The following is a 25,309-nucleotide window of genomic DNA, read 5'->3' on the forward strand; positions in this document are numbered from 1 at the left end:
CCCCTCTGTGTGTGTGTGTGTGTGTGTGCGCGCGGGTGCGAGGCGGACATGCATGTGTGTGTGTGACCAACCAGTCCGACATGCCCTTCCAAGCCCACATACCGGTCTCAGACAAACTGCTGCCTTCTCAGTTGCACAATAACAATACATGCTACAGTCACGTTCCCACTACAGACTCTGATGGGTCTGACTTAGTAATACTGCTGTACTGTATTCTCCCTAACCTCACTGACTGTAAAATAATAGCTGTACAATCATGATGGAACCCCATGCAGATCACTTTGTTGAAAAAGGGAATGTTAATTCCACAGACCAAAATTGTGTGTGTACACTGTATACGTGTGTGTGTGTGTGTGTGTGTGTGTGTGTGCGTGTGTGTGTGTGAGACAGTGGTGTGCTGCATCCCAATCCCCATCTGCTACAGCCCCATCTGTTGACACTCAAACACACATTAACACAAAGGACCTCTTTATCTTCACACACCGCACATGATCCCCACATACTGTTTATACAATCATCAGAGGACCTCACACACACACACACACACACACACAAACACACACAGAAAACACACTAACACGACACACATTCAAATGCACTACAAAACACACACAACCTCCACACTGTACAAGACACTCACCGTCTCCCCTCTAGAGAAATACCTCTCTCTACCTAGCTCTCTAACCAGGTTCTGCCTGCCCGCCAGGTTCTTAAAGGGGCAGTGTCAAGTCAGAGAGTTAAAAGGGAGGGGGAGCGCGCACGCGCATACACACACACACACACCACACACACACACACACAGAGCTTCCCTTGGGCCCCCTCTAAAACACCAACCAGACCCCCATATCACATTAAAGACCAGAAGAGAGACGGAGAGGAGGGAGACGGATAAAGAGGGATAACCATCAGACAGAGAGAGGTGGGAGGGAGGAGAGAGAGAGAGAGAGGAGGGTAGAGAGACGGGAGGGGAGAGAGAGAGAGGGATAACCATCAGACAGAGAGAGGTGGGAGGGAGAAGGAGAGAGAGAGAGAGAGAGAGAGAGAGAGAGAGAGAGAGAGAGAGAGGAGGGTAGAGAGACGGGAGGAGAGAGAGAGAGAGAGAGAGAGAGAGAGAGAGAGAGAGAGAGGAGGGTAGAGAGACGGGAGGGGAGAGAGAGAGAGAGAGAGAGAGAGAGAGGAGGGTAGAGAGACGGGAGGGGAGAGAGAGAGAGAGGGATAACCATCAGACAGAGAGAGGTGGGAGGGAGAAGGCGAGAGAGAGAGAGAGAGAGAGAGGAGGGTAGAGAGACGGGAGGGGGGAGAGAGAGAGAGAGGAGGGTAGAGAGACGGGAGGGGGGAGAGAGAGAGAGAGAGAGAGAGAGAGGAGGGTAGATAGACGGGAGGGGAGAGAGACGGGAGGGGAGAGAGAGAGAGAGGGATGACGGGGAGAGGGAAATAAAGTGAGAGAGAGAGAGAGAGAGAGAGGAGGGTAGATAGACGGGAGGGGAGAGAGACGGGAGGGGAGAGAGAGAGAGAGGGATAACCATCAGACAGAGAGAGGTGGGAGGGAGAAGGAGAGAGAGAGAGAGAGAGGAGGGTAGAGAGACGGGAGGGGGGAGAGAGAGAGAGAGGAGGGTAGAGAGACGGGAGGGGAGAGAGAGAGAGAGGAGGGTAGAGAGACGGGAGGGGGGAGAGAGAGAGAGAGAGAGAGAGAGAGAGAGAGGAGGGTAGATAGACGGGAGGGGAGAGAGACGGGAGGGGAGAGAGAGAGAGAGGGATGACGGGGAGAGGGAAATAAAGTGACAGAGAGAGATAGATTGGCTAAACATTGGCTAGAGAGAACATAACCTCTCTGATGTTTCTAGGATCAATGCCTTATAAACACTGTGACTACATCACACCAATCTGCTGATGTCAGCACAGCCTTACCCGTTGTCGCGGTTATTAACCCCCCCCATGAAAAATGGAGTGTGTGTGTGTGGGTGTGTGTGTGTTTTGGGGAAGTACTGTGGTGGCTTTGTACTGGTCTCATGTCACGCAAGTGGTTCATCTGTCCCGGTCACCGTGGCGACGGGCTGCCAGTCTGTAGTTGGAATCCTGGGGAATCAGGCTACAGCTAGACTACAGTCACACGCAGTACAGTCTCAAACGGAACACTTCACACACACTCAACTGCCTCACTATGCCATGGTGAACACAGTCCTACAACCTGAATTGAGGTCTACAGATGTAGGATCTTAATTTGATCACTCTTTTATTGCTGAGAATTTTCCTGCACAGCAGGAAATACAAACTTGTAGTTTGCTTTTCGAGGTTTAAAAAGGCTTCTAAAGTTTGTAATTTCCACTTTAAAAGTCAGACTTGATTTGCCCTAACGAAAAATGTACCAACCCCTACAATTTTTTTCCCATTAATTAGAATCCACATAATAATTCACATTTCGTGTTAATGCAGGATTATTTTCCGGCTGTAGCAAACTGGCTCAAATAAAGATCCTACACATGTATGCGCCTGTAAGTGTGTGTATGTATGTGCATGTGTGTGTGTCCTTGCCCAGCTGCACGAGGGCAGGGGAAATGAGGCAGAACTCAATCTTCCCCCCACCTGTCTGTCTGTCTGTCTGTCGGTCTCTCCCTGGAGGGAGGAGCCGTTGGGCTTACACTGCTTTCTTCATCACAATACACACACACACACACCTACAAACAGCTGTATGTGCTAGACAGGAAGGAAGAGCGTGGGTATGATATTATAATATTATATGAATGTATGTTCAGAGTCAAGGTTACTAGGTCGACAGAACCCATTGCAGGACGGAGATACTATAAAGCCAGAGAGAGAGTGTAATGTTTGCTGGTCATTTTTTATTGTTTATTTCACTTTTGTTTATTGTCTACTTCACTTGCTTTGGCAATGTTAACATATATTTCCCATGCCAATAGAGCCCTTAAATTGAAATTGAATTGAAAGAGAGGGGGAGGACGGGAAGAGAGAGGAGTGTGTGAAATCACACGGCTGTTCTGTTTGACACCGCTTTGGAGTAGAGATGCCAATACACACACACACACACACACACACACACACACACACACACACACACACATTTATTATAGCTATAGGCTACCTTTACTCCCACACATCTAGCCATAGGCCTATATACTGTTTAGGTATAGCATGGGCCGCTTACGAATATCTACACGCCTACACACATATTGTCACTTATACATTTTTCTCTCTCACTAAAATGCTAATAAAACATCCACAGCCAGATAGACAGCCCTGGACTATATACATTTCATGGGAAACATATGTTTACATTGCCAAAGCATGTGAAATTGGTAAAAAACAAAAGTGAAATACGCAATAAAAAATGAGAGTCATGGAAATAGAGTCCCATTTGGGAAGCAGACAGGTCTGGCCTGTGGATCCAGTAAGTCTGGCTCTAACCCTGTTATAAAACTGATTACAGCAGCACTGATAACACTGTGGACTGTACACTCACTGACACACAATCACCCTCTCTCTCTCCTTCTCTCCCTCTCTCCTTCTCTCTCTCTCCTTCTCTCCCTCTCTCATTCTCTCTCTGTCTATCTCCATCTCTCTCGCTCTCTCTCTCTCTCTCTCTCCTTCTCTCCCTCTCTTTCCCTCTCTCTCTCTCTCTCTATTTCTGCTACCCTTACTATTCAATTCAATTCAGGGCTTTATTGGCATGGGAAACATATGTTTACACTGCCAAAGCAAGTGGAATGGACAATAAACAAAAGTGAAATAAACAATCAGAAATGAACAGTAAACATTACACTCACAAAAGTTCCAAAAGAATAAAGACATTTCAAATGTCATATTATGTCTATATACACTGTTGTAATGATGTGCAAATAGTTAAAGTAAAACAAATAAACATGAATATAGGTTGTATTTACAATGGTGTTTGTTCTTCACTGGTTGTCCGTTTCTTGTGGCAACAGGTCACAGATCTTGCTGCTGTGGTATTTCACCTAATAGATATGGGACTTGATCGAAATTGAATTTGTTTTCAAATTCTTTTGGTCTGTGTAATCTTTAAAAACATTTTTTACCCCTATTTCTCCCCAATTGGTAGTTACAGTCTTGTCTCATCGCTGCAACTCCCGTACGGACTCGGGAGACATGAAGGTCGAGAGCCGTGTGTCCTCCGAAATACAACCCAACCAAGCCACACTGCTTCTTGACACAATGCCCACTTAACCTGGAAGCCAGCCGCACCAATGTGTCAGAGGAAACACCGTACACCTGGTGACCTTGTCAGCGTGCACTGCGCCCGGCCCGCCACAGGAGTCGCTAGTGCACGATGGGACAAGGACATCCCTGCCTGCCAAACCCTCCCCTAACAACGCTGGGCCAATTGTGCGCCGCCCAATGGGTCTCCCGGTCGTGGCCGGCCGCGACAGAGCTCTCGAACCCAGAATCTCTAGTGGCACAGCTAGCACTGCAGAGCTTGCAGCTAGACCACTGCACCACTTGGGAGGCTCTGGGTCTGTGTAATCTGAGGGAAATATGTGTCTCTAATATGGTCATACATTTGCCAGGAGGTTAGGAAGTGCAGGTCAGTTTCCACCTCATTTTGTGGGCAATGTGCATATAGCCTTTCTTCTCTTGAGAGCCAGGTCAGCCCTCTGCTGCCTTTCTCAATAGCAAGGCTATGCTCCCTGAGTCTGTACATAGTCAAAGATTTCCTTAATTTAATATATACACTACCGTTCAAAAGTTTGGGGTCATTTAGAAATGTCCTTATTTTTTAAAGAAAAGCACATTTTATGTCCATTAAAATAACATAAAATCTATCAAAAATACAGTGAGGACATGGTTAATGTTGTAAATGACTATTATAGCTGGAAACGGCAGATTTTTTCTGGAATATCTACATAGGCGTACAGAGGCCCATTATAAGCAACCATCACTCCTGTGTTCCAATGGCACATTGTGTTAGCTCATTCAAGATTCTCATTTTAGAAGGCTAACTGATCATTAGAAAACCCTTTTGCAATTATGTTAGCACAGCTGAAAACTGTTGTCCTGATTAAAGAAGCAATAAAACTGGCCTTCTTTAGACTAGTTGAGTATCATGCTAGCATCAGCATTTGTGGGTTCGATTACAGGCTCAAAATGGCCAGAAACAAATAACTTTCTTCTGAAACTTGTCAGTCTATTCTTGTTCTGAGAAATGAAGGCCATTCCATGCAAGAAATTGCCAACACACTGAAGATCTGGTACAACGCTGTGTACTACTACTCCCTTCACAGAACAGCACAAACGGGCTCTAACAAGAATAGAAAGAGGAGTGGGAGGCCCCGGTGCACAACTGAGCAAGAGGACAAGTACATTAGAGTGTCTAGTTTGAGAAACAAACGCCTCACTAGTCCTCAACTGGTAGCTTCATTAAATAGTACCCGCAAAACACCAGTCTCAACGTCAACAGTGAAGAGGCGACTCCGGGATGCTGGCCTTCTAGGCAGAGGTCCTCTGTCCAGTGTCTGTTCTTTTGCCCATCTTAATCGTTTCTTTTTATTGGCCTGTCTGAGATATGGCTTTTTCTTTGCAACTCTGCCTAGAAGGCCAGCATTCCTTAGTCGCCTCTTCTACACTGTATTTCTGATCAATTTTAAGTTATTTTAATGGACAAAAAAATGGCTATTCTTTCAAAAACAAGGACATTTCTAAGTGACCCCAAACTTTTGAACGGTAGTGTTTATATATCAGACACCCACAGCTTACAGCCGGAGGGCTGGTGTCCAACTATATATCAGACACCCACAGCTTATAGCCGGAGGGCTGGTGTCCAACTATATATCAGACACCCACAGCTTACAGCCGGAGGGCTGGTGTCCAACTATATATCAGACACCCACAGCTTACGGCCGGAGGGCTGGTGTCCAACTATATATCAGACACCCACAGCTTACAGCCGGAGGGCTGGTGTCCAACTATATATCAGACACCCACAGCTTACGGCCGGAGGGCTGGTGTCCAACTATATATCAGACACCCACAGCTTACAGCCGGAGGGCTGGTGTCCAACTATATATCAGACACCCACAGCTTACGGCCGGAGGGCTGGTGTCCAACTATATATCAGACACCCACAGCTTACAGCCGGAGGGCTGGTGTCCAACTATATATCAGACACCCACAGCTTACAGACGGAGGGCTGGTGTCCAACTATATATCAGACACCCACAGCTTACAGCCGGAGGGCTGGTGTCCAACTATATATCAGACACCCACAGCTTACGGCCGGAGGGCTGGTGTCCAACTATATATCAGACACCCACAGCTTACAGCCGGAGGGCTGGTGTCCAACTATATATCAGACACCCACAGCTTACAGCCGGAGAGCTGGTGTCCAACTATATATCAGACACCCACAGCTTACAGCCGGAGGGCTGGTGTCCAACTATATATCAGACACCCACAGCTTACAGCCGGAGGGCTGGTGTCCAACTATATATCAGACACCCACAGCTTACAGCCGGAGGGCTGGTGTCCAACTATATATCAGACACCCACAGCTTACAGCCGGAGGGCTGGTGTCCAACTATATATCAGACACCCACAGCTTACAGCCGGAGGGCTGGTGTCCAACTATATATCAGACACCCACAGCTTACAGCCGGAGGGCTGGTGTCCAACTATATATCAGACACCCACAGCTTACAGCCGGAGGGCTGGTGTCCAACTATATATCAGACACCCACAGCTTACAGCCGGAGGGCTGGTGTCCAACTATATATCAGACACCCACAGCTTACAGCCGGAGGGCTGGTGTCCAACTATATATCAGACACCCACAGCTTACAGCCGGAGGGCTGGTGTCCAACTATATATCAGACACCCACAGCTTACAGCCGGAGGGCTGGTGTCCAACTATATATCAGACACCCACAGCTTACAGCCGGAGGGCTGGTGTCCAACTATATATCAGACACCCACAGCTTACAGCCGGAGGGCTGGTGTCCAACGATATATCAGACACCCACAGCTTACAGCCGGAGGGCTGGTGTCCAACTATATATCAGACACCCACAGCTTACAGCCGGAGGGCTGGTGTCCAACTATATATCAGACACCCACAGCTTACAGCCGGAGGGCTGGTGTCCAACTATATATCAGACACCCACAGCTTACAGCCGGAGGGCTGGTGTCCAACTATATATCAGACACCCACAGCTTACAGCCGGAGGGCTGGTGTCCAACTATATATCAGACACCCACAGCTTACAGCCGGAGGGCTGGTGTCCAACGATATATCAGACACCCACAGCTTACAGCCGGAGGGCTGGTGTCCAACTATATATCAGACACCCACAGCTTACAGCCGGAGGGCTGGTGTCCAACGATATATCAGACACCCACAGCTTACAGCCGGAGGGCTGGTGTCCAACGATATATCAGACACCCACAGCTTACGGCCGGAGGGCTGGTGTCCAACTATATATCAGACACCCACAGCTTACGGCCGGAGGGCTGGTGTCCAACTATATATCAGACACCCACAGCTTATGGACGGAGGGCTGGTGTCCAACTATATATCAGACACCCACAGCTTACGGCCGGAGGGCCAGTGTCCAACTATATATCAGACACCCACAGCTTACGGCCGGAGGGCTGGTGTCCAACTATATATCAGACACCCACAGCTTACAGCCGGAGGGCTGGTGTCCAACTATATATCAGACACCCACAGCTTACAGCCGGAGGGCTGGTGTCCAACTATATATCAGACACCCACAGCTTACAGCCGGAGGGCTGGTGTCCAACTATATATCAGACACCCACAGCTTACGGCCGGAGGGCTGGTGTCCAACTATATATCAGACACCCACAGCTTACAGCCGGAGGGCTGGTGTCCAACTATATATCAGACACCCACAGCTTACGGCCGGAGGGCTGGTGTCCAACTATATATCAGACACCCACAGCTTACGGCCGGAGGGCTGGTGTCCAACTATATATCAGACACCCACAGCTTACGGGCGGAGGGCCGGTGTCCAACTATATATCAGACACCCACAGCTTATGGACGGAGGGCCGGTGTCCAACTATATATCAGACACCCACAGCTTACGGCCAGAGGGCCAGTGTCCAACTATATATCAGACACCCACAGCTTACGGCCAGAGGGCCAGTGTCCAACTATATATCAGACACCCACAGCTTATGGACGGAGGGCCAGTGTCCAACTATATATCAGACACCCACAGCTTACGGCCGGAGGGCTGGTGTCCAACTATATATCAGACACCCACAGCTTATGGACGGAGGGCTGGTGTCCAACTATATATCAGACACCCACAGCTTACGGACAGAGGGCTGGTGTCCAACTATATATCAGACACCCACAGCTTACGGACGGAGGGCCGGTGTCCAACTATATATCAGACACCCACAGCTTATGGACGGAGGGCCAGTGTCCAACTATATATCAGACACCCACAGCTTACGGCCGGAGGGCTGGTGTCCAACTATATATCAGACACCCACAGCTTACAGCCGGAGGGCTGGTGTCCAACTATATATCAGACACCCACAGCTTACGGCCGGAGGGCTGGTGTCCAACTATATATCAGACACCCACAGCTTACAGCCGGAGGGCTGGTGTCCAACTATATATCAGACACCCACAGCTTACAGACGGAGGGCTGGTGTCCAACTATATATCAGACACCCACAGCTTACAGCCGGAGGGCTGGTGTCCAACTATATATCAGACACCCACAGCTTACGGCCGGAGGGCTGGTGTCCAACTATATATCAGACACCCACAGCTTACAGCCGGAGGGCTGGTGTCCAACTATATATCAGACACCCACAGCTTACAGCCGGAGAGCTGGTGTCCAACTATATATCAGACACCCACAGCTTACAGCCGGAGGGCTGGTGTCCAACTATATATCAGACACCCACAGCTTACAGCCGGAGGGCTGGTGTCCAACTATATATCAGACACCCACAGCTTACAGCCGGAGGGCTGGTGTCCAACTATATATCAGACACCCACAGCTTACAGCCGGAGGGCTGGTGTCCAACTATATATCAGACACCCACAGCTTACAGCCGGAGGGCTGGTGTCCAACTATATATCAGACACCCACAGCTTACAGCCGGAGGGCTGGTGTCCAACTATATATCAGACACCCACAGCTTACAGCCGGAGGGCTGGTGTCCAACTATATATCAGACACCCACAGCTTACAGCCGGAGGGCTGGTGTCCAACTATATATCAGACACCCACAGCTTACAGCCGGAGGGCTGGTGTCCAACTATATATCAGACACCCACAGCTTACAGCCGGAGGGCTGGTGTCCAACTATATATCAGACACCCACAGCTTACAGCCGGAGGGCTGGTGTCCAACTATATATCAGACACCCACAGCTTACAGCCGGAGGGCTGGTGTCCAACTATATATCAGACACCCACAGCTTACAGCCGGAGGGCTGGTGTCCAACGATATATCAGACACCCACAGCTTACAGCCGGAGGGCTGGTGTCCAACTATATATCAGACACCCACAGCTTACAGCCGGAGGGCTGGTGTCCAACTATATATCAGACACCCACAGCTTACAGCCGGAGGGCTGGTGTCCAACTATATATCAGACACCCACAGCTTACAGCCGGAGGGCTGGTGTCCAACTATATATCAGACACCCACAGCTTACAGCCGGAGGGCTGGTGTCCAACTATATATCAGACACCCACAGCTTACAGCCGGAGGGCTGGTGTCCAACGATATATCAGACACCCACAGCTTACAGCCGGAGGGCTGGTGTCCAACTATATATCAGACACCCACAGCTTACAGCCGGAGGGCTGGTGTCCAACGATATATCAGACACCCACAGCTTACAGCCGGAGGGCTGGTGTCCAACGATATATCAGACACCCACAGCTTACGGCCGGAGGGCTGGTGTCCAACTATATATCAGACACCCACAGCTTACGGCCGGAGGGCTGGTGTCCAACTATATATCAGACACCCACAGCTTATGGACGGAGGGCTGGTGTCCAACTATATATCAGACACCCACAGCTTACGGCCGGAGGGCCAGTGTCCAACTATATATCAGACACCCACAGCTTACGGCCGGAGGGCTGGTGTCCAACTATATATCAGACACCCACAGCTTACAGCCGGAGGGCTGGTGTCCAACTATATATCAGACACCCACAGCTTACAGCCGGAGGGCTGGTGTCCAACTATATATCAGACACCCACAGCTTACAGCCGGAGGGCTGGTGTCCAACTATATATCAGACACCCACAGCTTACGGCCGGAGGGCTGGTGTCCAACTATATATCAGACACCCACAGCTTACAGCCGGAGGGCTGGTGTCCAACTATATATCAGACACCCACAGCTTACGGCCGGAGGGCTGGTGTCCAACTATATATCAGACACCCACAGCTTACGGCCGGAGGGCTGGTGTCCAACTATATATCAGACACCCACAGCTTACGGGCGGAGGGCCGGTGTCCAACTATATATCAGACACCCACAGCTTATGGACGGAGGGCCGGTGTCCAACTATATATCAGACACCCACAGCTTACGGCCAGAGGGCCAGTGTCCAACTATATATCAGACACCCACAGCTTACGGCCAGAGGGCCAGTGTCCAACTATATATCAGACACCCACAGCTTATGGACGGAGGGCCAGTGTCCAACTATATATCAGACACCCACAGCTTACGGCCGGAGGGCTGGTGTCCAACTATATATCAGACACCCACAGCTTATGGACGGAGGGCTGGTGTCCAACTATATATCAGACACCCACAGCTTACGGACAGAGGGCTGGTGTCCAACTATATATCAGACACCCACAGCTTACGGACGGAGGGCCGGTGTCCAACTATATATCAGACACCCACAGCTTATGGACGGAGGGCCAGTGTCCAACTATATATCAGACACCCACAGCTTACGGCCGGAGGGCTGGTGTCCAACTATATATCAGACACCCACAGCTTACGGACGGAGGGCTGGTGTCCAACTATATATCAGACACCCACAGCTTATGGACGGAGGGCCAGTGTCCAACTATATATCAGACACCCACAGCTTACGGACGGAGGGCTGGTGTCCAACTATATATCAGACATCCACAGCTTATGGACGGAGGGCTGGTGTCCAACTATATATCAAACACCCACAGCTTACGGACGGAGGGCCAGTGTCCAACTATATATCAGACACTCACAGCTTACGGACGGAGGGCTGGTGTCCAACTATATATCAGACACCCACAGCTTATGGACGGAGGGCTGGTGTCCAACTATATATCAAACACCCACAGCTTACGGCCGGAGGGCTGGTGTCCAACTATATATCAGACACCCACAGCTTAGGGACGGAGGGCTGGTGTCCAACTATACATCAGACACCCACAGCTTATGGACAGAGGGCTGGTGTCCAACTATATATCAGACACCCACAGCTTATGGCTGGAGGGCCAGTGTCCAACTATACATCAGACACCCACAGCTTATGGCTGGAGGGCCAGTGTCCAACTATATATCAGACACCCACAGCTTATGGCTGGAAGGCCAGTGTCCAACTATATATCAGACACCCACAGCTTATGGCTGGAGGGTTAGTGTCCAACTATATATCAGACACCCTCAGCTTATTGCCGGAGGGTTAGTGTTCAACTATATATCAGACACCCACAACTTATGGACGGAGGACCGGTGTCCAACTATATATCAGACACCCACAGTTTATGGACGGAGGGCTGGTGTCCAACTATATATCAGACACCCACAGCTTATGGACAGAGGGCTGGTGTCCAACTATATATCAGACACCCACAGCTTATGGCTGGAGGGCCAGTGTCCAACTATACATCAGACAACCACAGCTTATGGCTGGAGGGCCAGTGTCCAACTATATATCAGACACCCACAGCTTATGGCTGGAAGGCCAGTGTCCAACTATATATCAGACACCCTCAGCTTATTGTCGGAGGGTTAGTGTTCAACTATATATCAGACACCCTCAGCTTATTGTCGGAGGGTTAGTGTCCAACTATATATCAGACACCCTCAGCTTATTGTCGGAGGGTTAGTGTTCAACTATATATCAGACACCCACAGCTTATGGCTGGAAGGCCAGTGTCCAACTATATATCAGACACCCACAACTTATGGCCGGAGGGTTAGTGTCCAACTATATATCAGACACCCACAGCTTATTGCCGGAGGGTTAGTGTCCGACTCAGTCTCCCTCCTTCTATCCCTCCATACCTCACACCTGCTGAGGCCCACAGCAAGGTCATACACCTCAATTACCCTCTACAGAGAGAGGGGGGGAAGGGGGAGCGAGAGAGAGAACATGGGGATAGAGCAAGAGAGAGAGAGAAGGCGGTGAAGTCAGATTTCACGCTATCTTGAGCACTGGCTCGCACGCCCCAATGATTCCTGTCCTTTTATTTATGACGCCAAATGTTTAGTACCCGCTCTCCTCTCACGTTCCTTCCCTCTTTCTCTCCCCGGTCCTTTCCTTCTCATCCTCGCTGACTGTATAGTCAGCCATGTCCGTTTACGCCTTCCATCTATTCAATCACCTTTCCCCCGTGATCCACAACTCATCAATATAAAACAGCAGCTGTATATTAAACCTCTTCTAACAAAGAACTGCAGTCTTCAAGTGAACAGTAGAGCTCGTAAATGGGAGATTACAGAAATGGCTCTTACCTCATCTAGAAATGATGAGCGATTCATTTCTCAGTGGTAAGATAATGAACGCCTGGCTTTACAGCTATTGATCCTAATAGAGACGATGAACCCTTTGCCCTCGTGGGAATTGGCCAATGTGGATGGGGCTAAATTGCAGTGTTTCTTACAGAAGAAAGCATATGCATAACCTGGCAGCAGTTTGGAGATAATGGGGAAATGCTTCGACTCAAGGTTCACCCGACACGAGACGGAATCCAAACACCACACTGTTGATTTTATGTGCATTTGACATGTACTGTACTTTTCGCCGCATTTGCTGATCACGAAATCTGAAAATACTCTGGGTACATTCAGTGACATCAAGGAATATCCTTGGAAAATGTTGTGTAGGTGCAACATGAGAGAAAACAACCACAAGGGTTGAGTGAGAGGTCTAACTGGAGTCTCCAAGTGGACACACACCTCTCCAAGCTGGGCACAGTCCCCTAAACCATTCCAATGCACTTTCATGACTCAAAGAAGTCTTCAACTATAAGGTGCGTTTTGAGCTCTCCTAGCTGTGCCCGTTGAGGAACTAGAGGAAGCACACTTGCAGTTGTTTTGTTTGGAACACAGCCCTGCATCCCTGCCAACACAGAATTGACACAATCCAAAAACGGTCCATTATAAACCGCAATCTGGGTCAGGCGGGCATAATTTGAAAGCGCGTTCTATTGCCAACCTGACTGCTAAATGATCAAATACGATCTTACAGTGTTAGGTTTTCACAAGGCAAGTCGGAGAAGCAGAACATCATTTTGGTGCGCAGAGAACGGAGTCAGGAGTGCGTTCATACGCGACAAACACGGGCTCATCCTGTTCAGAACAAGCCAGGGTAGAACGCCATGCCCTCTTGTGACTGGGGATCAAACAGTGTGATCGTAAACGTTGACACTGTATATGACATGAGTTTTGGGATATGGAAATGTGATGTCCACATTTGGACTCACAGGTGTTTGGCTTGTATGGCAGTTATTATTATTATAACAGAGTCGACTCTTCATTTTCAGCATGTCCCTCACTCAGACAACAAAACCCCTGCAACAGTTGCTCAATTAGCGGGAGGGATGAGGACTTCTCGTCTGAAGTTTATAACGGCTGTCAGTCAAAACTCATACGGAGCTGTGAAGCGGAGACCCTGAGCTCTGACGTGGAGTATAGTGTGTTACTGCACAACCACTGCCTTCCAATTTAGAGAGAAGGAGAGAAAGGGGAGGGAAGATAAGGGTGAGGGTCAAGGGGAGTAGAGTGAGAGGGGAGGGAGTAGGGGATGAAAGAAGAGATGCAGACAGTCAAAGAGGGGAGAGAGAGGGGGAGAGAGAGAGAGAGAGGGTCTTGAGGCCTGCTCCTTGATCCAAAGGAGTGGGATCAGGTTACGTTGTCTGAGAGGAGACAGACAAGCCTGAAGACACACACACACACACACACTGAGAGCGAGAGAGGTCACAGTGCACCCGTTGCCCTCCACACACACATGCTTGTGAAAACAAACACACACACACACACACACACACACACACTCAGACAGAGTTTCTCTCGTAAACACTCACCAGAGCTAAGCGCGCACACAAAATGCAGTGGTTATGCTGCAAGTAACACATCTCTCACTGACACACATACTTCTTCATTGTCAAAAACACACGACATTCCCTCCTACCTCCACACAACCACACCGTCACACACACACGCCTCAGTAATGACCTACGAGTCAAAATGCCTAATACTCCAACAAAAAACAAAGACTTCACAGACCATTCTAACCGAATAACAGAATATAATAGAATACATATATGATAGAAAACGATATCACTAATATTCAGAGAACAAGTTCTACCTGACAGCTCAGCGTTGCCTGTCGTCTAGCAGCTTCTGTTCTCTCCGGCTACGGTAACCAGGCCGTTGTGTGTGTGTGTGGCAGTTATTTACAGTCAAGAGTCGTGTTATCTCAGCCGTTACACAACACAACCTAACTGGGGGTCAGAGTGCACTGGAGAACTGGGATAGACTGGCACACTAACACAGAGAGACAAAGTCTGCATCCCAAAGGGCACTCTATTCCCTACTTCATGCACTACTTTTGACCAGGGCCCAAAGTGTACCATATAAGGAATAGGTTACCATTTGGGATGCGGTCAATGTTCTACTATACAGTCACGTGAGGGATAGGGAGGACAGAGGGAGAGGGAGAGGGAGGGGGAAGAAAAAGAGCACAAGTGTCCTTGTTGTACAATGTCCTTGTTGTACAATGTCCTTGTTCTATGTTGAAAGTCTCTTGAAATCCAATGTATCATTCTTCTTCTTCTTCTAATTATTATTATTATCATTATTATTATAATTATTATCATTGTTATTATTCTCATTATTATTATAATTATTATCATTGTTATTATTCTCATTATTATTATTAGGTGGCTAGAAAATGGAGGAGTAGATAGGAGTGTAAAGACAAGGAGAAGAGGAAAGAACAGAAACACAAAGAACAGCAAAGCCTGACCATCAACCTGCAACATGACATGCCACATGCATGTTACACATCACAATATAATGCCCCTCCCCCTTGACCCCAATCTGACCCCTCTCTCCTCTCCGATCACGGTAATCACAAGCATCAATCCTCCCCTCCCCTCCCCTCGCTGCCCCCTTCTCCTCCTCTCCTCCCTCCATCTCTGGTAACGTAGTCAGGTTAATCCATTACTGTAAACAAATGGGCTGATCAATGAGAGCATCTCAGGGGTCACAGGGGTGACATGGAGGTCATGGGCAGAGGGGACAGACCATCTGCGGCGCGCACGCACATTCTGTTCTCCACAACCATGACCTGATCTACACCTATGATGAAGAACCCTGCACACACACACAAACAACGGGGAGGTCAAAGGTCGATGAGGCAATGTGTCATCTGGTGTGCGTGTGTGTATGTACAGTATGTATGTATGTATGTATGTGTGTAGGGTGCTTCATCATAGGTATAGAGTAGGTAATGGTTGTAGAGAGCAGGGTGGGTGAGTTACACTGGTCTAGGATGAGGGAGTCACTAGAGCAGTGTGATGATGCAACACAAGATCGCTCTGGTGAGGCACAAACTGTGTGCAAAGTACAGGAGACATACAGTACCAGTCAAATGTTTGGACACCTACTCATTCAAGGGGTTTTCTTAATTTTTACTATTTTCTACATTGTGGAATAACAGCGAGGACATCAAAACTGCGAAATAACACATATGGAATCATGTAGTAACCAAAAAAGTGTTAAACAAATCAAAATCTATTTCTCAAAGTAGCCACCCTTTACCTTGATGACAGCTTTGCACAGTCTTGGCATTCTCTCAACCAGCTTCACCTGGTATGCTTTTCCAACAGTGTTGAAGGAGTTCCCACATATGCTGCTTTTCCTTCACTCTGCGGGCCAACTCATCCCAAACCTTCTCAATTGGATTGAGGTCGGGTGATTGATAAATCACGACATTGTCACCAGCAAAGCACCACCACACTACCAAACCTCCTCCATGCTTCACGGTGAGAACCACACATGCCAGAGATCATCCGTTCACCTACTCTGCATCTCACAAAGACACAGTGGTTGGAATCAAAAATCAAAAATGTTGGACTCATCAGACCAAAGGACAGATTTCCACTATTATAATGTCCATTGCTTGTGTCTCTTGGGCCAAGCAAGTACAGTGCCTTGCAAAAGTGTTCACCCCCCGTGGCGTTTTTCCTATTGTGTTGCATTACAATCTGTAATTTAAATATATTTTTATTTGAATTTCATGTGATGGACATACACAAAACAGTCCAAATTGGTAAAGTGTCATTTTTAAGGCTGGTAACTCTAATGAACGTATCCTCTGCAGCAGAGGTAAACTCTGGGTCTTCCTTTCCTGTGGAGGTCCTCATGAGAGCCAGTTTCATCATAACGCTTGATGGTTTTCTCGATTGCAGTTGAAGAAACTTTCAAAGTTATTGAAATGTTCCAGATTGACTGACCTTCATGTCGTAAAGTAATGATGGACTGTCGTTTCGCTTTGATTATTTGAGTTGTTCTTGCCCTAATATGAAATTGGTCTTTACCATATAGGGCAATCTTCTGTACACCACCCCTACCTTGTCACAACACAACCGATTGGCTCAAACGCATTAAGAAGGAAATAAATTCCACAAATGAACTTTTAACAAGGCACACATGTTAATTTAAATGCATTCCAGATGATTACCTCATGAAGCTGGTTGAGAGAATGCCATGTGTGTGCAAAGGGTGGCAACTTTGAAGAATCTACCATCTAAAATAGATTTGGATTTGTTGAACACATTTTTTGGTTACTCCATGATTCCATATGTGTTATTTCCTAGTTTTGATGTCTTCACTATTATTCTACAATGTAGAAAATAGTAAAAATAAAGACAAACCCTTGAATGAGTAGGTGTGTCCAAACTTTTGACTGGTACCGTACCTATCATTGCACTCACACACACTGACAAGAATGCCTGCACGGCACGCGCACCCACACACACACACACACAAAATAACTTTAACTGAAAAATGCTGGTTTGGGCTGGTCCAACCTGATGAGAAACAACAGTCGTAAACAAAGGAAGGAGAGAAAAGAGGGAGAGAGAAAAAAGAGAATTACAGAGAGGAGTAAAAACACAGAGCATGGACTACAGACGGAGCAGTCAAGTGTGTGTGTGTGTGTGTGTGTGTGTGTGTGTGTGTGTGTGTGTGTGTGTTGTATAATGCTTGTAGATTTTGTTAAGGGCAATCCCACTCAAATACGCTGAGACTCTAACGTTCCACTTCAAAAATGTTACCAAACAAAAAAAAACATTGATTTCTAAGTTGAACAAACCATCCACATCCATGCACAAGGATTATTTGTAAAAATGTCCACAGAAAATTGGACAAAAACACCTTTAGTGGAAGAACTGTGCAGATGCTGTTTGGTAACAGGATTACGGTAAAATCTTCCATGTGACCATGTTTTAAAAAAAACTCTTAAATATATACTTTGAATTAAGGTTCATATGTCAGCTATGACATGACAGCTTGAGATAGAAACAATGTATTTTAGTTATTGAACAACATCTGCTACTGGAATTACATCCTGATATGTACTATACAGAAATGCATAATTATGAATCACAAAAAGTAGATATGTTCAGTACAGTACAGTAGAGTTTAGTACAGCACAGTAAAGTAGATATGTTCAGTACAGTACAACAGTACATTACAATGTACTCTACTCTGTGTTCTTTTGTACAGTACTGAACTCCATTCTACTGTACAGTACTCTAGAGTTGTACTCTAGAATGCTCTAGTTGTCTTTACCTTACAGTTCTGTACTCCACTGTACTATACTGTTCTCAACTGTACTGTACTATACTGTTCTCTACTGTACTATACTGTTCTCTACTGTACTATACTGTTCCATACTGTACTATACTGTTCTCTAGTGTACTCTACTGTTCCCTATTGTGCTATACTGTTCTCTACTGTACTGTACTATACTGTTCTCTACTGTACTATACTGTTCTCTACTGTACTATACTGTTCCATACTGTACTATACTGTTCTCTAGTGTACTCTACTGTTCCATACTGTACTATACTGTTCTCTAGTGTACTGTACTATACTGTACTATACTGTACTGTTCTCTACTGTACTGGACTATACTGTTCTCTACTGTACTCTACTACACTGATATCTTCTGTTCTCTACTGTACTGTACTACGCTGTTCTCTACTCCACTGTTCTCTACTGTACTATACTGTTCTCTACTATACTGTTCTGTTCTCTACTGTACTGGACTATACTGTTCTCTACTGTACTCTACTACACTGATCTCTACTGTTCCCTACTGTACTATACTGTTCTCTACTGTACTGTACTATACTGTACTATACTGTACTGTTCTCTACTGTACTGGACTATACTGTTCTCTACTGTACTCTACTACACTGATATCTACTGTTCTCTACTGTACTATACTGTTCTCTACTGTACAATACTGTTCTCTACTGTACTGTACTATACTGTTCTCTGCTGTACTCTACTGTTCCCTACTGTACTATACTGTTCTCTACCGTACTCTACTGTACTATACTGCTCTCTACGCCACTGTTCTCTACTGTACTATACGGTACTATAATGTTCTCTACTGTCCTATACTGTTCTCTACTGTTCCCTACTGTCCTATACTGTTCTCTACTGTACTATACTGTTCCCTACTGTACTCTACTGTACTGTACTATACTGTTCTCTACTGTACTGTACTATACTGTTCTCTACTGTACAATACTGTTCTGTTCTCTACTGTACTGTACTACACTGTTCTCTACTCCACTGTACTATACTGTTCTCTACTATACTGTTCTGTTCTCTACTGTACTATACTGTTCTCTACTGTACTGTACTATACTGTTCTCTACTGTTCCCTATTGTTCCCTACTGTACTATACTGTTGTCTACTCTACTATACTGTTTTCTACTGTTCCCTACTGTTCTCTACTGTACTCTACTGTTCCCTACTGTACTACACTGTTCTCTACTGTTATACTGTTCTCTGCTGTGCTCTACTGTTCCCTACTGTACTATACTGTTCTCTACTGTTCCCTACTGTACTATACTGTTCTCTACTGTACAATACTGTTCTGTTCTCTACTGTGATAAACTGTTCTCTACTCCACTGTACTATACTGTTCTCTACTGTATTATACTGTTCCCTACTGTACTATACTGTTCCCTACTGTACTATACTGTTCCCTACTGTACTATACCATTCTCTACTGTACTGTACTATACTGTTCTCTATTGTACTCTACTGTACTCTACTGTTCTCTACTCCACTGTACTATAATGTTCTCTACTGTACTATACTATTTTCTACTGTACTGTTCTCTCCTGTACTCTACTAAACTGTTCTCTACTGTACAATACTGTTCTGTTCTCTATTGTACTGTACTATACTGTTCTCTACTGTACAATACTGTTCTGTTCTCTACTGTGATAAACTGTTCTCTACTCCACTGTACTATACTGTACTATACTGTTCTCTACTGTATTATACTGTTCTCTACTGTGCTCTACTGTTCCCTACTGTACTATACTGTTCCCTACTGTACTATACTGTTCCCTACTGTACTATACCGTTCTCTACTGTACTGTACTATACTGTTCTCTATTGTACTATACTGTACTCTACTGTACTATACTGTTCTCTACTCCACTGTACTATAATGTTCTCTCCTGTACTCTACTAAACTGTACTCTACTGTACAATACTGTTCTGTTCTCTACTGTACTATACTGTACTGTTCTCTACTGTACTATACTGTTCTCTACTGTTCCCTACTGTACTATGCTGTTCTCTACTATACTATACTGTTCTCTACTGCATTATTCTGTTCTCTACTGTACTACACTGTTCTCTACTCCACTGTACTATACTGTTCTCTACTGTACTATACTGTTCTCTATTGTACAATATTGTTTTGTTCTCTACTGTACTATACTGTTCTCTACTGTACTATATTGTACTACACTGTTCTCTACTGTACGATACTGCTCTCTACTGTACCATATTGTTCTCTACTCTACTATACTGTTCTCTACTGTACTATACTGTTCTCTAATGTACTATACTGTTCTCTACTGTACTGTACTGTTCTCTACTGTACTGTACTATCCCCCACTGTACTATACTGTTCTCTACTGTACTATACTGTTCTCTACTGTGCTATACTGTTCCCTACTGCATTATACTGTTCTCTACTGTACTATACTGTTCTCTACTCCACTGTACTATACCATTCTCTGCTGTACTGTCCTAAACTGTTCTCTAATGTACTATACTGTTCTCTACTCCACTATACTATACTGTCTTCTACTGTACTGCACTATACTGTTCTCTACTGTACTATACTGTTCTCTATTGTACTATACTGTTTTGTTCTCTACTGTACTATACTGTTCTCCACTGTACTATACTGCTCTCTACTGTACTATATTGTTCTCTACTCTACTGTTCTCTACTATACTATACTGTTCTCTACTGTACTATACTGTTCTCTATTGTACTATACTGTTCTGTTCTCTACTCCACTACACTATACTGTTTTCTATTGTACTGCACTGTTCTCTACTCTAATATACTGCTCTCTACTCTACTATACTGTTCTCTACTGTACTATACTATTCTTTACTGTACTATACTGTTCTTTACTGTACTATACTGTTCTATATTGTACTATACTGTCCTGTTCTCTACTGTACTATACTATTTTCTACTGTATTGTACTATACTGTTCTCTACTGTACTATACTGTTCTCTATTGTGCTATGTTGTTTTGTTCTCTACTGTACTATACTGTTCTCTACTGTACTATATTGTACTACACTGTTCTCTACTGTACTATACTGCTCACTACTGTACCATATTGTTCTCTACTCTATTATACTGTTCTCTACTGTACTGTACTGTTCTCTACTGTACTGTACTATCCCCCACTGTACTACACTGTTCTCTACTGTGCTATACTGTTCCCTACTGCATTATACTGTTCTCTACTGTACTATACTGTTCTCTGCTGTACTGTGCTAAACTGTTCTCTACTGTACTATACTGTTCTCTACTCCACTGTACTATACTGTCTTCTACTGTACTGTACTATACTGTTCTCTACTGTACTATACTGTTCTCTATTGCGCTATACTGTTTTGTTCTCTACTGTACTATACTGTTCTCCACTGTACTATACTGCTCTCTACTGTACTATATTGTTCTCTACTCTACTATACTATACTGTTCTCTACTGTACTATACTGTTCTCTATTGTACTATACTGTTCTGTTCTCTACTCCACTACACTATACTGTTTTTTACTGTACTACACTGTTCTCTACTGTACTATACTGCTCTCTACTGTACTATACTGTTCTCTACTGTCCAAACTTGTGAAACATTGACGTCTATTGACGTCTAGTCCAGGGCGGACTGACCAAATTTCGACTACTTTTCAATGTCCTCGGACGTGCTCAGCGGGTGAGGATGTTTGTCAGTCGGTGCTCAGCGGGTGAGGATGTTTGTCAGTCGGTGCTCAGAGGGTGAGGATGTTTGTCAGTCGGTGCTCAGCGGGTGAGGATGTTTGTCAGTCGGTGCTCAGAGGGTGAGGGTGTTTGTCAGTCGGTGCTCAGCGGGTGAGGATGTTTGTCAGTCGGTGCTCAGAGGGTGAGGATGTTTGTCAGTCGGTGCTCAGCGGGTGAGGATGTTTGTCAGCCGGTGAGGATGTTTGTCAGTCGGTGCTCAGCGGGTGAGGATGTTTGTCAGTCGGTGCTCAGCGGGTGAGGATGTTTGTCAGTCGGTGCTCAGCGGGTGAGGATGTTTGTCAGTCGGTGCTCAGCGGGTGAGGATGTTTGTCAGTCGGTGCTCAGAGGGTGAGGGTGTTTGTCAGTCTGTCCAGACTGTTTTCACAGTCTTGCTTTTACCACCAGACAACAGAAAGAGAAAGAAACCCGTTATGAGATGAACATGACAGTATGCCAGTGGAAGGGAGGACATTAGCAGGTGACCCAACTGTGGTTTGTGGATACTATGATTTCCCATTGTAGCCAAGTCAGTTGAAGTCATTCTGTTACAGATATTTATCACAACATGGGGGAGTTCAGTAGTAAGTGTTTGTGTATTCATAAGAAGAACAAGCCGATACAAATCAACCGTACAAAAACAGAAGAGAGAGATCCACAAATGGACAATTATAGACTAGGAAAAATACACTTTCAGTCATGTCAATAAAAGCAGTAAAAATATATGCATATAAAGATACAAAAATATATTATATACCCCCACACACACACACTGACTAGTGCCCGGAACAACCCCAAACACCCACCTATACCAGCAGCTACAAACAGTCTCACTAGCCCTGGCGCTCTCGCTCTCTCTCTCTAAAGATACAAAAATATATTATATGTTAGCTCTTAATGCCATGAACTCTTTATGAGTTTGCCATGGTTACATTCCTCAGGTTTACCTTGGTTCTATTAGTAGATCATGTGTAATGGAATGTCACTTCCAAATGAATTTAACCAAAAAAGATAGTGTAGGACAGGGGTTGGCAAAGGGCGGCCCACAGATCAGAAACGGTCTGCCAGTGATTTATTTTGGCACTCAAAAAAATAGATATATATTTTGGAGGGGCACCACATTTAACATGCTCCTATGGACTTCACATGTTGGTGTTCATTGGTTATTTTATTTACATTTACATTTACATTATTATTCTCCCCACATCTCTCTCTCTCTGTGTCTCTCTCTCCCCCCATCTCTCTCTCTGTCTCTCTCTCCCCCCATCTCTCTCTCTCTCTCTCTGTCTCTCTCTCCCCCATCTCTCTCTCTCTCTCTGTGTGTCTCTCTCTGTGTCTCTCTCTCTCTGTGTCTCTCTCTCCCCCCATCTCTCTCTCTCTGTGTCTCTCTCTCCCCCCATCTCTCTCTCTCTGTGTCTCTCTCTCCCCCCATCTCTAACTCTCTCTCTGTCTCCCTCTCGCCCATCTCTCTCTCTGTCTCTGTCTCTCTCTCCCCCATCTATCTCGCTCTCTCCCTGTCTCTCTCTCTCCCCCCCTCTCTCTCCATCTCTCTCTGTCTCTCCCCTCTCTATCCCTGTCTCTCTCTCTCTCTGTATCTCCCCCCCTCTGTCTCTCTTTCTCTTAGTCTCTTGCTCTCTCTCTCTCTCCCTCTATCTCTCTCTCTCCCTCAAACACTCCCTATTTCGTTCCATTGACCTCTTTTATCAACTCCCTCCACACACATTATGTAACAGACGCTAAAACTACACTCTGTTGCACAGTTAACCTTTAACAGAGAGACATACAATCGCTCCCAGGAGCACACCAACACGCATGCTCAACCCGTCACACCCTCAAGGGAACAGATGCCAAGAAAGCTGTACCACACAAACACACATGCACATATACAAATACACAATCACACACACTGTATGTTGTAAGGAGGGAGAGCTCCTATATTAGTTGGAGAGCGAGGGAGTGAGTAAAGGGGTGTAGGTAATAAGTGATGTGAGTGTGTGTGTACAGAGATGTCCCTACCGTGACTTGGTGATGTGTAGAGTGTGTGTGTACAGAGATGTCCCTACCGTGACTTGATGATGTGTAGAGTGTGTGTGTGTGGGTGTACAGAGATGTCCCTACCGTGACTTGGTGATGTGTAGAGTGTGTGTGTGTGTACAGAGATGTCCCTACCGTGACTTGGTGATGTGTAGAGTGTGTGTGTGTGTACAGAGATGTCCCTACCGTGACTTGGTGATGTGTAGAGTGTGTGTGTGTGTACAGAGATGTCCCTACCGTGACTTGGTGATGTGTAGAGTGTGTGTGTACAGAGATGTCCCTACAGTGACTTGGTGATGTGTAGAGTGTGTGTGTACAGAGATGTCCCTACCGTGACTTGGTGATGTGTAGAGTGTGTGTGTACAGAGATGTCCCTACAGTGACTTGGTGATGTGTAGAGTGTGTGTGTACAGAGATGTCCCTACCGTGACTTGGTGATGTGTAGAGTGTGTGTGTACAGAGATGTCCCTACCGTGACTTGGTGATGTGTAGAGTGTGTGTGTACAGAGATGTCCCTACCGTGACTTGGTGATGTGTAGAGTGTGTGTGTGTGTACTGAGATGTCCCTACCGTGACTTGGTGATGTGTAGAGTGTGTGTGTGTGTACTGAGATGTCCCTACCGTCACTTGGTGATGTGTAGAGTGTGTGTGTACAGAGATGTCCCTACCGTGACTTGGTGATGTGTAGAGTGTGTGTGTGTGTACAGAGATGTCCCTACCGTGACTTGGTGATGTGTAGAGTGTGTGTGTGTGTACAGAGATGTCCCTACCGTGACTTGCTGGAGCGACTGGAACCCATTTACTTAACTAAACAAACCGCAGTCTCTCTCTATCTAAGAAATCATGTGTCTTCTTCTTGAGTAGGTCTTTGTTTCTATGTCTCTCTTATGTCTCTCTTTGTTTCTCAGTTCTCTCTCTGTCCCTCACACTCGTTCTCTATCTGGTCTCTTTCTGTCTGTCTGCTTCTCTCGCTCATCTAGACAAACCTGAGCAAACAAGGAAGTCCGTCCCATCATGTGGATTTGGCTTTCCTCCAATCCAGTATCCTTGTCTCCCCTCTCTCAGCCCTAACCCCCAGTCTATAGCCTTGTCCCTATCCTCAACCCCAGCCTCAACCCCAGCCTCAGCCCCAGCCTCAACCCAGGCGCCAGCCAGTAAGCCAGACACCCCTAACCCACACCCTGCCGTCTCTCTCTGTCTCTCTCTCTGTGTTTGTCTATTCCTCCTCCTCCTGTTGCTAAAGCACATCGCCAGGCAGCTCACCCCTCCCCCTCTCGTTCACTCTAGCTCTCTCTCCCTTTCTTCTCCAGGCAGCACACTCAATCACCTCCCCCCCCTCCCCCCACCCCCCACCATCACCGCCTTCATTCCAATGAATGCACAATCCACCCTTCAGCCATGGGGGACTGGCCCGAGGGTTGGCACACACACACACACTCTCACACCCATCTGTGTGTGC

The 25,309-nt window shown here is 46.2% G+C and overlaps 1 protein-coding gene across 14 annotated transcripts in view; it reads right to left on the bottom strand.

Moving 5' to 3' along the window:
* kdm6ba (lysine (K)-specific demethylase 6B, a) overlaps nucleotides 1–25,309 on the bottom strand; it is a 153,804-nt gene that overhangs the window by 43,393 nt on the left and 85,102 nt on the right. For 2 of the 14 annotated variants that reach the window (XM_090214595.1, XM_036957919.2), the window contains exon 1: nucleotides 14,573–14,664. The exons of 11 other annotated variants lie outside the window; for them this stretch is intronic. The gene's annotated coding sequence lies outside the window, so the exon portion shown is untranslated. Of the gene's footprint in view, nucleotides 1–14,572; nucleotides 14,665–25,309 lie in introns of those variants that run through there. One more of the 14 variants, XM_090214589.1, reaches the window with a different exon arrangement.

Source organism: Oncorhynchus mykiss, chromosome 21, assembly GCF_057628025.1.
Source record: "Oncorhynchus mykiss isolate SJ-2025 chromosome 21, ASM5762802v1, whole genome shotgun sequence".
Classification (NCBI taxonomy): Eukaryota; Metazoa; Chordata; class Actinopteri; order Salmoniformes; family Salmonidae; genus Oncorhynchus; species Oncorhynchus mykiss.